The sequence below is a fragment of the Rattus rattus genome, chromosome 5 (assembly GCF_011064425.1).
Source record: "Rattus rattus isolate New Zealand chromosome 5, Rrattus_CSIRO_v1, whole genome shotgun sequence".
Lineage (NCBI taxonomy): Eukaryota > Metazoa > Chordata > Mammalia > Rodentia > Muridae > Rattus > Rattus rattus.
In genome coordinates this window covers 40,956,293-40,970,411 of record NC_046158.1, presented here as the reverse complement: position 1 = coordinate 40,970,411, position 14,119 = coordinate 40,956,293, and positions in this window count along the sequence as shown.

Sequence of the window (14,119 nt, the reverse complement as noted above, 5' to 3'; positions counted from 1 at the left end):
TCAGAGGTGCCCTTTTCTCCTTCTGGGGGCTGTTCTTTCAGAAATCTCTTCATGGAACTTCTGTTGAAGGTTTCACCCCTGAATGTTATCTACATGTGTCTTCCTCTTTCCAATCTCTGAAATACAAAATCAAGTGCCTTTGCAATCATAAACGGCACCTATTTTCTTTAGCAAATAGAATAAATGGCCCTACTGCTACCTGTCTTATATTTATGAGAAGCCTGAGAGTACATTGTTCAATTGCAAGTCATCTCCCTTTCTCAAGGAAAAAAAAATTCTATTTCCAGAATGTGAGTGTTTTCCCTGCACATATGTATTATGTAATATGTATACACTAGGTGTGCCTAGTGTCCATTGAGGCAAGAGGAGAATATCAGATATAACCTATTTGAAGCTACAGGCATTCGAAGCAGACAGGTGCTTTCTGGGCATCAAATCTGGCTCCTCTGCAAAAACAGCTTCTAATCACTGAGCCATCTCCCCAGGCCCAAATCCGATCCCCGTTCTTTCTTTTACTTTCACTATCTTTTCAGATAATCACTTTGACTTCGTATAAATACAATTCACCATGACATTGACTAGTAGAAATACACACACACACACACACACACACACACACACACACACACATATATATATAGAGAGAGACAGAGACAGAGAGAGACAGAGAGACAGAGACAGAGAGAAAGAGACAGAGAGAGACAGAGACAGAGGCAGAGAGACAAAGACAGAGAGACAGAATAGTTTAGGTATATTAGGTTCTTAAAGGTAAGGATATTTAATTTACTCTTGGGGAAATTCCATATAAGAGTAATGTATCTACATCATTTCTGAAAACTCCATTTCTCCCTGACATAATTTTCATATATTCCCTCCCAATATTCATGGGCTCTTCTTACACACACACACACACACACACACACACACACACACACACACACACACACACACATACACCACACCACACACAGAGTTAAATACAACCATGTTAGTCCATTTTACCCTGTTTAAGTACATATGTGTTATGTACTTTAGGACTGACCACATGGAATTCGATAACCTCTCAGAAGACTCATCTCTCAAAATGGCTGATTGTCCCTCTTCTTACAGTTGATAGTGTCCTACAGACCTTTATTTAGGGGTACAGCCTTGTGAGACTTATCCCATTAATGCTGTAATGTCAACCATGTCATTGCTGACAGGTGCTGTTTAGGCAACTATAGTGCTGAGGTTTTATGGGCGTACCTTCCCTGTCATTTATGGAAGGCACCATATGGCAGTGGACACCCTGATCCTGTGGTTCTCAAAATCTTTCTGTCCCCATTTCTGTGTCATTTCCTGAGCCTTAGATGTAAGTGTTGATGTGTTGCAGACGTATTAGTTGAAGATAGGCACCTGATAGTCAATTATTAAAAAGGTTCCAGCTATTAATTCTTCTTCTAATACTGTCTCTCTCTAATCTTCATTTTAAAACTCTACAAAATAAATATTCTCGATGTTTTTGCACTGCTATCTCTTAAAATGGCATATATCGTTTGTGTATTTACCTGCTTAGAGTTCAGGTTATTATCTCATTTTATATCTTTGACACATGTTCCACTGACATTTATTGTGCACCAACTCAGTATTACAGGTTTGCTATGGATGTTTTATTTATAATTTTTTTAAAAAAAAATCTGATTTGATTTTTTACAAGCTGTTTTCTATAAATACAATTCTCATTCATTGTTTATGTTTTAAAAACCAACTTAAATGTGAACATACCTGATTTATAGTTTCTTTTTTTCAATGGTTATTTTATTTATTTACATTTGAAATGTTGTCCCCCTTACTGGTTTTCCATCCAAAAAGCCCCACTCCATTCCCCATGACCCTGCTTCTATGAGGGATTTCCCCCACCCAGCCACTCATTCTCATCTCATACCTAGCCTTCCCCTACATTGGGGCATGTAGTTTCCACAGGACCAAGGGTCTCCCCTCACATTGATGCCAGATAAGGTAACCCTATGCTCCGTAGGCAGATGGAGCTATGGGTCCCTCAGTGTGTACTCTGGTTGGTGGTTTAGTTCCTGGGAGCTCTGTGGGGTCCGGTTGGTTGATAATTATTCTTCTTCCTGTGTGATTGCTGTCCCCTTCAGCTCCTCCAGTCCTTCCTCTCTCTCCTCCAGTGGGGTCCCCTGCTCAGTCTGATGGTTGGCTGCAGGCATCCGCATCTGTATTGGTCAGGCTCTGTCAGAATCTCTCAGAGGATAGCCATACCAGCTTCTGTCAGCAAGTGTACCTTGGCATCAGCAGTAGTGTCTGGGTTTGGCGTCTGCAGATGGGATGGATCTGGGCAGTCTCTGGATGGCCTTTCCTTCAATCTCTGCACTACTCTTTTTACCTGCATTTATTTTTTACACAGGAACAATTCTGGGCTAGTATTTTGAGATTGGTGGGTGGCTCCTTGTTTAACGTCTGGATATGGTCTCTCCTTGGGTATTTCAGCTTATGTCATCTTGTTTGGATCCTGGGAGCCTCTTGCATTCTTCGTATTTAAGACTTTCTACTGGCTATCCCAGTTTTCCATCCCTCATTGCTACACACCTCATTTCAATATCCTGACCCTCTGTACTTCTCCTTTGTCTCCTCCCACAACTGATCCTGCCCCCCACTACTTTACCCTTCCCTCTCTCTCCCAGGTCCCTCCCTCCCTCCCTCTATCTCCTATGATTATTTTCTTATTCTCAAAAAAGAAATCTACATTTATTCATAGTTATTTCTTCTGACTCTTATTCGGGTGACTTGTTAAAATACTCAACGATTTTGGATTAGGAACTCAATTTTTTCCGTTTTAATAATTGTAGAAGAACAGACTTACAAATATAATATGAATTTGATGCATCCAGGTTCTCAGATCTATATTAAGTTCTCAGCTATCTATGGTCAATATTCACTCTCCATCTAGGCTCTATTATAAATTATTATGCTTGTGCCTCTGTCAACAATATTAAAATATTATTACATTTATTAAAATTGATTCTGTATGTGAAAATATAAACATTGTTTTCTTCATCCTCTAGAAGATACTAGAATATGCTGCTTATCTTGTGGATTTACCTTTTTATTGAATTTTTTTTCTCAATTTCATCACCTCTTTTTCAATTTCATACACAGAAAAAAATACATGAAACAAAAACAAACAAGAAGCCCTTATTTCTCTTTTCCTTTACATTTAAGACTAAGGTATAAGGAGAAAGAGAGGTTTTATTTCATCCTCACCAACATGTTTGTTTTGAACTTTTGCCTTAATTTCAACTGTTGATGAGCACATTTATATTCATAGGTTTTAGCACAAATAACTTGAAATTCAGTTTCTTCCAAACCATGATTCAGTGATCCAATGTCATATTACATTAGAGTTTGCAAATGAAATGTGCCCCTGATGTGTCCATGAGTTTTTCGTTCAGTTTTTAGTCTGGCACTATTAAAAGGTAGTGAAATCTGGAAAAGGTAGGTAGGGTTTAGAAGGACATCCTCAGGTCCTCGGGATCACTCCCTGTAAGAAGATTTTATCTTTCTATCTCTCTATCTATCTTCTCTTCTGCCCTCGGTATGAATAATCCCTTGCCTTAATTCATTGCTTTACCACAGGACCAAAAGCAATGACGCCAACATTGTGAACTGAAGCCCCTTAAATTGAGGTCAAACACCATTCTGCTCTTTTACAAGAAGCATTGTATTTTTTTTTTTTTACAGTAACAGAAGCCTGTTAGCAAGGAGTCAGCAACTAAAAGTGAGGGTCAAAATAAAATTTCCCTCTTTTATGTCAAGTATGTTATAGCAACAAAAATTGCCACAGCCCAGTGATTTGTTATGGGGTCACAAGTAATCTGAGGAGAAAGATTGAAATTCATTCATTTTAATAGAGTGATATGTAATACAAATTCTTATTCCTTAACAATTATTTGTGTGTTTCATGCTGCAATCTTGTATTGATTCACAAGCATAATTTAGACAATGTCTTTTTTTTAGTTTTATGCAATAAAACACACGCATATTTGTTTCCTTTCTTGAGTAATTAAAAACAAACTATTATACTAGAGCTCTATCAGGAAAAATAAAGTACACTGAATTCCAAAACAAATACAGCATTGATATTTCTGTGTGGTCCAGAATTACTTTGGAGGATCCACTCTGGGTTTCATTTAGGCTTCTTTTATTTATTTGCTGATTGATGAGACATCAAACAACTATTCTTTAATATGTATATATACTATGAATGAGTGGTACACACATGTGAGTGTGGCTTATGAGTATGTAGGTGCCTGAGCCTCTGTGAATATATGATAAAACCGTCTTAGTTACTTTTCCGCTCCTATGGTGATACACCATCATGAAGCAATTTATAGAAGAAATAGTGAAAATTTGGGCTCTAATCCCAATATATATACATATACATATATATATATATATATATATATATATATATATATATATATATATATAAATACCTATATACAACTTTCAGAAGATTAGTCCACCATGGTTCTGTCAGGGATCATGACAGCAGACAAGAAAGCATGATACTGGTGTGTTAGCTGAGTGTTTACATCTTTATTCACAAGGAGGCAGAGAGAGATGGAGAAGCAAGAGAAGGATGAAGGGAGAGAGAGGGAGTAAGGGAGAGAAGGAAGAAGGAAAGGAGGGAGTGAGGGAACAGGGAGAGCCAAGTGCAGTGACGTGTGCTTTTGAACTCAGAGTTTAATACCAGTTATACACATTCTCCAACAAGTCCACACTTCATAGTCATTTACAAACACTGTACCAACTGGGGATCAGTTATTCAAGTACATGAACATATTAGGATCATTCTCATCAAAACAACCACAAACGTGGTCTCAAGCACGCCTGCCTACCTGCATGGGTCCTGCGAGCCAATCTCAGGTCAACACTTTTACAGAGCAATAGTCTTACCATTAGCCATCAGACCTGTCTTGATTTTTATAGTGAGTTAGGATCTGATTTATGTAATCCATTTAATACAGGAAAAAACGTAGGACTTACAGAGGTGCCTATCTAGCTTCTGAAGACATCTTCTGAGGGAATTTTACTTGGTAAAATAAATGAGGTTTTTAATGTAGTGATTTAAAAAACTAGCAGAAGTCTATTAATAGCTTATATATCTGACTTTTAAATTTTTCAGGCTATCTTTAAGGTACATGATGTATTTTCCAAAATTGGAATTAGAGCCTGACAACAATGTATCCTACATTTAAACACAGATACAGAAAGGTATACTCAAGGATTAAGACACATTTATTGTGTTCCCATGAGTCAGCATCAATAAACTAATTTTTAAACTTAGTAATCTAAACAGAAAGTCCACAAATAGCATGGCTAAAATACATTCATGTCACTAAACTATTAGTAATACTATATAATAATTCACTTGTAAGCACACTGCTTAAGTGGGTACTTAGTTTTTTTATCTTGAAAGGAAAATTCGGATTTCCCAATTGAAGACTAAGTTAGTATTTGCTAAGAGGTCTGTTCTAACAAATACTCTACATTAAAATGTGTCACACTTCATTTATGTTAAGCTTCTCTTTGAAGGCGGGTGCATTAATAGTTTTCACCTGTTGATGGTCAGTAACTACAATAAAGATGACCCTTGTCAATCCATGATGAAGGCAACTTGACCTTCTAGAGGGAAACATGGAGAATGGATGATGCTGATATGAACACCTATTTTGTTTTTCACTCCAAAAACACCAGTGATGTCTTTGTCATTAATATATCTTCAGATTCCCTTCAAAGGACTTCAAACAAACATGATAATCATCTGTGTAAACATCTCTCAGAGCAGAAGTCAGAAAATTAATAGAGGTGACTAGTGTTCAAAAACTAGATTTCTGGTGTTTGTTTGCTTGCTTGCTTGCTTTGTCCTTCATCTCTCTCAGCTCTTACTGGGAAATCCCACACAGAAATGTTATTCAAAATTCATTTCAGTCTCTTCCTGACTAATAAGTGACATGGAGGATGCATTGCATTTAAGTTTGAAGGCTACATAAAACTAAGAACTACAGCCAAGAGTAGAATGTTTCTCTAATATCAAGTTAGCATTTGATATTAGCACTTTGGTTTTATTTACACTAGCTTCATGTTTGTGTGACAAAGTGTGTCTCAAGTGCTTGGTATCGAGCCTCCCTCTTCAAGGTTATTTCAATAGAAGCAAACTGAATTAGTTCTATTGTACAGCGGTCACCTTGCACCCAGGAGTTAGGGAACTTGGTCTTGTGCCATTCCAAATATAGCAAGAAGATCCCTCTGTGCAGAGATGCTTAGTCTCCATAATTGCCAGAGATTTCCTCCAGCATTGTGATAGAAGCTTATGAAAACACATGTCTCTATCCACCACTGCAAGGCCCAATTACACTTGAGCATCATTAGGTCCTACAGTTAATTGAAGCTTTTCTCAGGAAACTACCTTGTTCTTGACGTGAAAAAGTCCAGTCATATCCACCAAAGTGATGAGGCTGCAGTGGAAACAGCATCTCCAAAACCTGTTCAGTTGAATTTTGGACTTTAAAATTGGCACTTCTTCTTGAAGGAGAAATAGAGGACCTTATGACAATATCTGGGAGTACCACACCAAATGTGCTTCCTGAAACATGTGATCCAAAATTTTTCTTAAGAAATATATACTACTAATGAGTATTAAATATCACTTGACGCTTTCTAAAGTATTTGACAGTACTTTCTAAAGAAGAATAGAAGGACTACAGGATATGTGTCTGAATTAGAGATTATGAGCAGAGGATTAGATTATGTGTTTTACAGTAGAATTAATATATTAAGCCATTTTGCTTTGTTTTACATTAATTTGTAAAATTAAAACCTGAGGTTTTCTCACTGAAAGCCTCAAACTCCTGTCATGATTAAAATACCAGAATAGAGTAGGCCCATTCTCTAACGTCTAAATACGATCTTTAAATGATATCACTTTATCCTCTGCTCCTCCTTATTTTGCATAACCCTTGGGCATTTGAGTTTGCTAATGGTGCTTCAAGGGATGTTTCACATATAAAAATTTCCCCTGGATATTACTGGAAAATGCCAAAAGAAATATTATCATTTCTAGGAGATGTTATCTACCAGTGTAAAATTTTAGGTCAATGTTCTTAATTGTGACATTAATGTATGAGTCCTGAAATAAGTACCGTAAGAAAATTGATCTGATATCAGTGTACCATTCTTTTTCATCCCCACCCAGGAAGATCTCATGCTTTGAGAATCTGCACCTCATTCCATATACGCTGAACATTTCTAAATGCATTCTAAATATAGGTTTTCAGTTAACTTTACAACTTTCCAGAAAGTCTTCAGAGTTTAGGACATAGTATGACCTGCTATTGGTCCGTCACCACAATCAGTCAGGAATTCCAGTTTTACAAGAATCTAAATTACAAAGAACTTAATCTAGTAGTTACTTTCAATACCATCTGAGTGGTTTATGTGTGAGGATTATATAAAATATATTTAACTGATAATTTATAGCATTTAATATAGTGTTAGAAGCAATAATACCTTTATGTTATGTAACATTTTGAATAGTAGGAAGACAGATATGTTTTCCTTTTTAAAGTCACTTAAAGTAAAAATGGCTTTTCTTTAAAATAAATAGTTTCAAAAGCCACAAGAAAACTGATACATTTCTACAAAAGATGAAAGTTTTGTGTTTGTTCTTCAAATACCTAAATAAATATTATATAAAGAGATGGCTATTAACAATGGAATTTCTGGACTAAACGTTCTATTATGTTTTATATTTAGAGACCCAAGTGAATTTATTATTTTTCATTTTAGTTTCCTTTATTATGAAATATAAAAAAAAACCTATAGTTATCTTGTAATAGTACAGTGAAATTAAATGAGCTAATACTGGTTAAGTATTTGCAAAAATGATCAGTGTACCATAGGAATTAAATAAATAGAACAATAGAATTCCAGCTCAGGAGTTTTTGAGCACTGTTTGAGGACTAGTTTTTATGGTACCAGAAGTTTCTCTGCTAACTTCCAAAACAGGAAGATAATAACCCCACCCAGTTACAGCATCTAGGAACCACAATCATCAGCAGTCAATCCAGCAGTTGCAGTAATGGCACCCATGTGTTGGTGGTAACCAGCTTTCTAATTGAACCTAAGATCTGTTCTTCAAGAAAGAGACAATTCTTCATATTAGAAACCCAGTTAACAATTCAGTGCTACTAATGTTGTGATTGAAAAATAATCTTCAATCACTAATTGAATAGAATAGCAAAATCCCTAAAATCATTCTACAAACATTGCTTCTTATACCGGTCTTTCAGGTTCTGCTTCCTTGCCCATAGCAAAGTCAAAACTGGTGGATGCTTAGGAGTGAGGAGGAGGAAATAATAGGATATCCAGGGAATCAAGACCAGCTAGCACAGACTCAGGAGACAGGCCTCAGTGAGACAGCTAATTTTATGGTGGGAATAAAGGGTTTAAACCTTTGTAGGATGAGTAGGGGTCATTGGGTTGAGGCCAGGGCCAGGGTACTGAGGATACCTCTTTAGCATAAGGGTGAATTCTAGGTGCTGCTGAACATGACCTTATAAAGGAGAGGAAGTTTAACATGGTAACCAAATACAAGACCCTCTCTTTCTCCTATGGGACAAAGGTAGGGGTATAGGACTATGGGTGCCAGGGTCACACATGCTTGGGACAGTGTAGGAGCAATTCTATCCTTGCCACTATCAGGAGGAGATTTCTGGGGTTAGGATGCCTCAGCCTGCTCTTGCTCCAGGCCTGTTTCCTAGGACTTCATGGCTCCATAGCCCCACATATACTCATAGACCTCAGTCATCATCGTGAACATTTTTCTTTTTAACAGAGAAGTAACCACAGAAAATAAGAACTAATAAACATGCAGGGTTCCATTCCAGAGCCAAGTTGTAATGGATACATCCACAAGACACGCCCACATCTAAGGCCCAGGGAACACGGCAGTAGAGTGGCTGAAAAGTTACAAGAGCTAGATTATCAGATGGTTTTATGTGATTGAAGGAGCCAGCTTAACGTTACAAACTCCATTTTGCTTTCAAACTCCATTTTATGATTATCTTTTTATGAGTATCTGAATTAACTCAGCTACTGGAAAAAAAACACTCACACAATTTGTTCCAATAACCATGTCACTCTGGCAACAATCACAATTCTCCTGAGCAAATAGCCATTCCACCCCTAGCAAAAACCAATTAGTTATTAAGGGGAAATTACCCACTGTCTTAAAGTAAATTAATCAAGATAGCAACCATTGTTCATACCAAGCGAAGTCATTGCTAGCCAATAGAAGTGTGCCAAGCAAATGTCAACCAATCATGTAATTGAAAGTTGGAAAGTCCCTTGCACTGCTACAGCAACCATGATAAATAGGCAAGGCTTGTACCAGCTCAGGACCTTCCACACCTTCCACTGTGCTGGAGTGGTTGAAGAGTCTGAGCTTGAGCTTGAATAAAGACTCTTTATTTTGCATACAAGCTGTACTCCTGTGGTCTCTTTTATTTGTCTCCAATAAAGTCACAAAATACATGCATAAGACTTTCCTAATATACTCCCAAAAATGAGCTAAACAAGGAAGCAACCAACAAACACACTAAACTGGACAAAAAAAATCCCTGGGATCTCAATGCTACACAAAAGTACTATAGGTACCTGAGGGAAGCTAGTTTAAGTGGTTCTCCCCAGGAAACAACACACCAATTGGTTGTCCAGGGCCATATAATCAGCCTTAAAAAGATACATACAAGTCCTATTATATGGACTCAACAGTTTATATTGAATATACATGAACATAAAAATATGTGCACATAAAACCAATTAATGAAGAAAAGAGGCTATGGATTTGAAGCAGAATGGGGAATGTTTTATGAGAAAGTTTGGATCAAGGAAAGGAAAAGGAAAAGCACTGTGATTCAATTATAGTCTCAAAAATAAAATAGAAGACTTAATAGAATTGCATAAAGTTTGATAATGAAGAAGGCAGAGTACTTTATTGTACTTACCTAGTTAGGGATTTACTCCAGAAGATTGGAGAGTCAGCTCAGAGGATAATAGGTCTGGCTGCCTTGCAGAGAGGATCACGGTTTGATGCTCAGAAACTGCATGGTTCTTACAATTGTCTGTAACTTCATTCCTAGGGAAGCTCACATAGTTTTCTGGCTTCTATAGAACAAGGAATGCACAGCCAGGCAAAACATTCACACACAAAAAATAAAAATTAATATACTTATTTTTCTTTGTGACTTCAATAGCCTGTTAAAGGTATCTGACTAGTGTGCACCATACATTGGTGATTAACAACCAAACATACTAATTCAAAGCACTTTATATTTAATTTGACAGTACAAGTTTACTTTCCCTGTATGGGAGGTGATGTCTGAACATCGATCATTCTGGACTTACAGGTGGCTCCGTGATGTAGAGAATGGAAACTCATTCATTTCTTGTTGCTGTCCTATCTCCAGTGTCAGTCTTCTGTTCAAGATGTCTGTTAAAGCTCCAACCACCATGTGTTCCACGAAAAGAGAAGCAGAAAGTTAAAGGAAAGTCCTCAAATTAAAGTTGTTCCCTGCCTAACTACACTAAACATATTAATTCCTATTTCCCTTCGAAGGTTATATGTGAAAGCTTTATAACTGATATATAGAAATAGACACATTTATGGCATAGATATTTTGGATAAATGTAAATATTACATAATATTATAAAGAGCAAATGTAGCTATTTTCTCAAACATCTATCATTTCTTTAGCGAAAAACTACATTTTTTCTTCTAGCTTTAAAAACTGTTTACAGTATCTTAGCATGTTTCTGGACTATGAAACACAACAATTTCTTTTTTTGCATTTTTATTGGATATTTCAAATCACTTTAAAATACCATAGAATTTGCACTTGAATTTTATATTAAAAACGCATTGAGTTTTGTTTTCCTTTATTGATAAGAATTAAAAATAAATGGTTCATATTTATCTATTAACAATTTTTAGTACTTGAAATGGTAAGACGTATATTTTATCAGTTCATGCCACATTGATGACTGGAATGGTCTCTAATGATTGTGTTCTACTTTAGACTCAAGAGCTATTGCTGTGTGTCTGTGCAGCTGCAAACTTCCCTTCAGTCTGTGAAAAAGTTGGCTTTCCTCCCTATACCTGTCTTTCACAATGCTAGACTTCTCCTAGTAGATAATGGGAAGCAGGTGCATCTGAGTCAAAACTCATTAAGATGGAAATCAGTGGAGGCTAGTATTTCCTTTCTGTGTACAGTGTAACAGATACAGCATTCTCACATTCAAGTAAGTTTCCATGCCCAACCTGTTGCTGAGACACTGCTAATGAGACATGGGTGGTAAGAAAAAAATCACAATGCTATTGTTTCTAATCTACATTTTTTCGAAAGTATAACTAAATTCTTCAAGCACTGCAAATTCTTCATAGCCAGTCACTCAAACATTTAATGTGTCTTAGGTAACTCTTCTTTAAAAGTGGGGGAAAAAAAACAAATGGCACCCCCCAAAAAAACCCTGGTATACAAAAATATCTTTTAAACTTTGAATGATTTGATATAATTGCTGAACAAGATTAACCATTTTAAAACTATATATATATATATATATATATATATATATATATATATTCACAATGAACCTCATTTTGGTATAAATTGTACAAGTCGTGAATTTCAGCAGATCCTGATAATCTCGTTGCTTCTTTTATAGCAAATTATATATCATACATAAAAACTATATATAGATGACTTGCCTTAGTTCCATAATTATGTTTTTTTTCATTTAATTATGGGATAAGTTAAGATCTGTATTTTAAATTTGTTGAATAAAGTGGTTTAGTATGCAGTTTTACTTAGAACATTCAGTATATAGACCATTCTATCTTTCCATAAGAGCATTTTATTAACTTAAGAAAGTACTTTCCTATTTCTTCCTGTTTTAAAGAGATAGCTCAAATTCTTTACACTTATTTCTTCTCTTTGAAACACTAAATTACTTTTATATTGATTAACATAATTTTCAGGATGTATTTCAGTGTCACAGTACAGCATGTTATCATGCTTTGGTTTAACCTTTGTGGATTTTGTATAGCATAGATTTATTCATGTTTTAAGTGTTATTGGTCTAGTTATTTTCTCTTAATATTTTAGTACAGTGATATTAAAAATATACCACTCTTGAAAAATTAACAAAACATTCTCTAAGTACTCTAATTAGTGAAATACATGAATATATGAATGGATATATAATCCATAAATTTATTCATATATACATTGTGATATATATATGTATATATCACAGACACAAATAATAATGCCATTGTGGAAGACTCATAGGTACTAAACATTCATGCTTAGTCTTTGTAATTAATTTCATTGTGGTCAATCAATTTCCACATAGTTTCATTTTGTTCTTGAAATACAGTTATTAAAGTGAATGTTTCTAAGAAGTAAGACCACAGTTGTCACTCCTTTGTGAAACATTGTGTGCATTACTGCCCAGGTAGCCTTCATAGCCACATTTTTTCTATCAAAAATTTCATTTCAATATCCATTTGTGTTATAATATCTTTGGTAAAGCCTGGATAAATATATATGTTGACACAAGTAATGGCAACTAAGCATCCCAAAGTAGATACATACTTTATTTTTCATTTCAAATGTCTTTTATCAGTTGTTAAAACAGGATAGAACTTCACCAAATAATTTATTTTTTCATGGTGCTAACTTAACTGGTGGGAGAAAAAAATTGCTCTACATCCTATTTAAATTTTCACAATTTAGACAGAAAAATTTTATTCATGGACAAACTTCATTATATGACAAATGCAGTCTTTACATATAAAAAAGTTAAAGTGAAAAAAGTTAAAGTGAACTCTTTAATTTGTCACTTATAGATTAAAATATGGATTTTTTTCACACAACATGGAGGCCTCATTTGTCATCTTATAAAAAATAATATTAACTTGACACAGACCTCAAACTGTGTTGATCCTAGAGAGAATCTTACTTTTCCTCAGAATTGATGGATTTCGTCCTCCTCGAGAAATGATTCCTGTGACAACACACATATGGAAATCTAATGCATAGATATATAAATCAACAAACACATAAATTAATGTAAATATATGTAAATAACATAAAATATATGTATTAATGAAGGTCAAAGAACTTAAAATGCAAATACAAACTGGCAACTTAAATTTTCAAATGTGCATTAGACAATGTATTCTGAAATATGATAACCATAGCTATTTCCAGTCTCAGAAAATTATTGTGTACGAACTTCCCTGTTTGGTTTATGTTGGTGTATAACTTTAGTTTTATTATTCAAAAATAACCAATCTTAGTAATTCTCACTTCTTTGGTACCAGCTGGAAGCTAACAGTCTTGAAATAAAAACAAGTCTTTCTCTATAAGCTGCTTAATATTCATTTCAAGTGTAGCTTTATTATATTATTCAGAAGTGAATAAGTTTCTGATAATAAGCTATAAGATTTTTTTAATCACACCCTCTTTGTAATCCTTTCTAAGATTTATGAAGTGGATAGTTTATCCAAAAGTAAAAGTGAAAAACAATAAAACTCGAATGAGACACTATAGGGGAGCTTCTAAAAGTTGAAACCCAAGCATGATGCAGGAAATAAGAATTCATAAGCTCAACAAAATCATTTATGCAGATATTGTGAAGAAATGATGAACAAGCTACAAGTCAGAAAAATGAAACGATATATTTGAGGAACAATCATCATCTAAAATATACCAAGACTTCTAGACAATCAGTTATAGGACAAGTTTTTCTCATGACCAGAGAAAGCTCTTTACAGTCAGATCAGCAAAGAAGACATAAAAATTAAAATGTAGTCTATGAAAAGATGCCATAATGTATGTTATCAAGGAAATGGAAACTAAGCTAAATGAGGTTAAAGTATACACATTTAGGATGGTCAAATTCCAGAACTGATTGCACCAAATCTGTGCTAAGAAAAGTAAGAACTGCCATTTATTGATGGTGTGAGCTCAGAATCATAATGACATTGATTGAG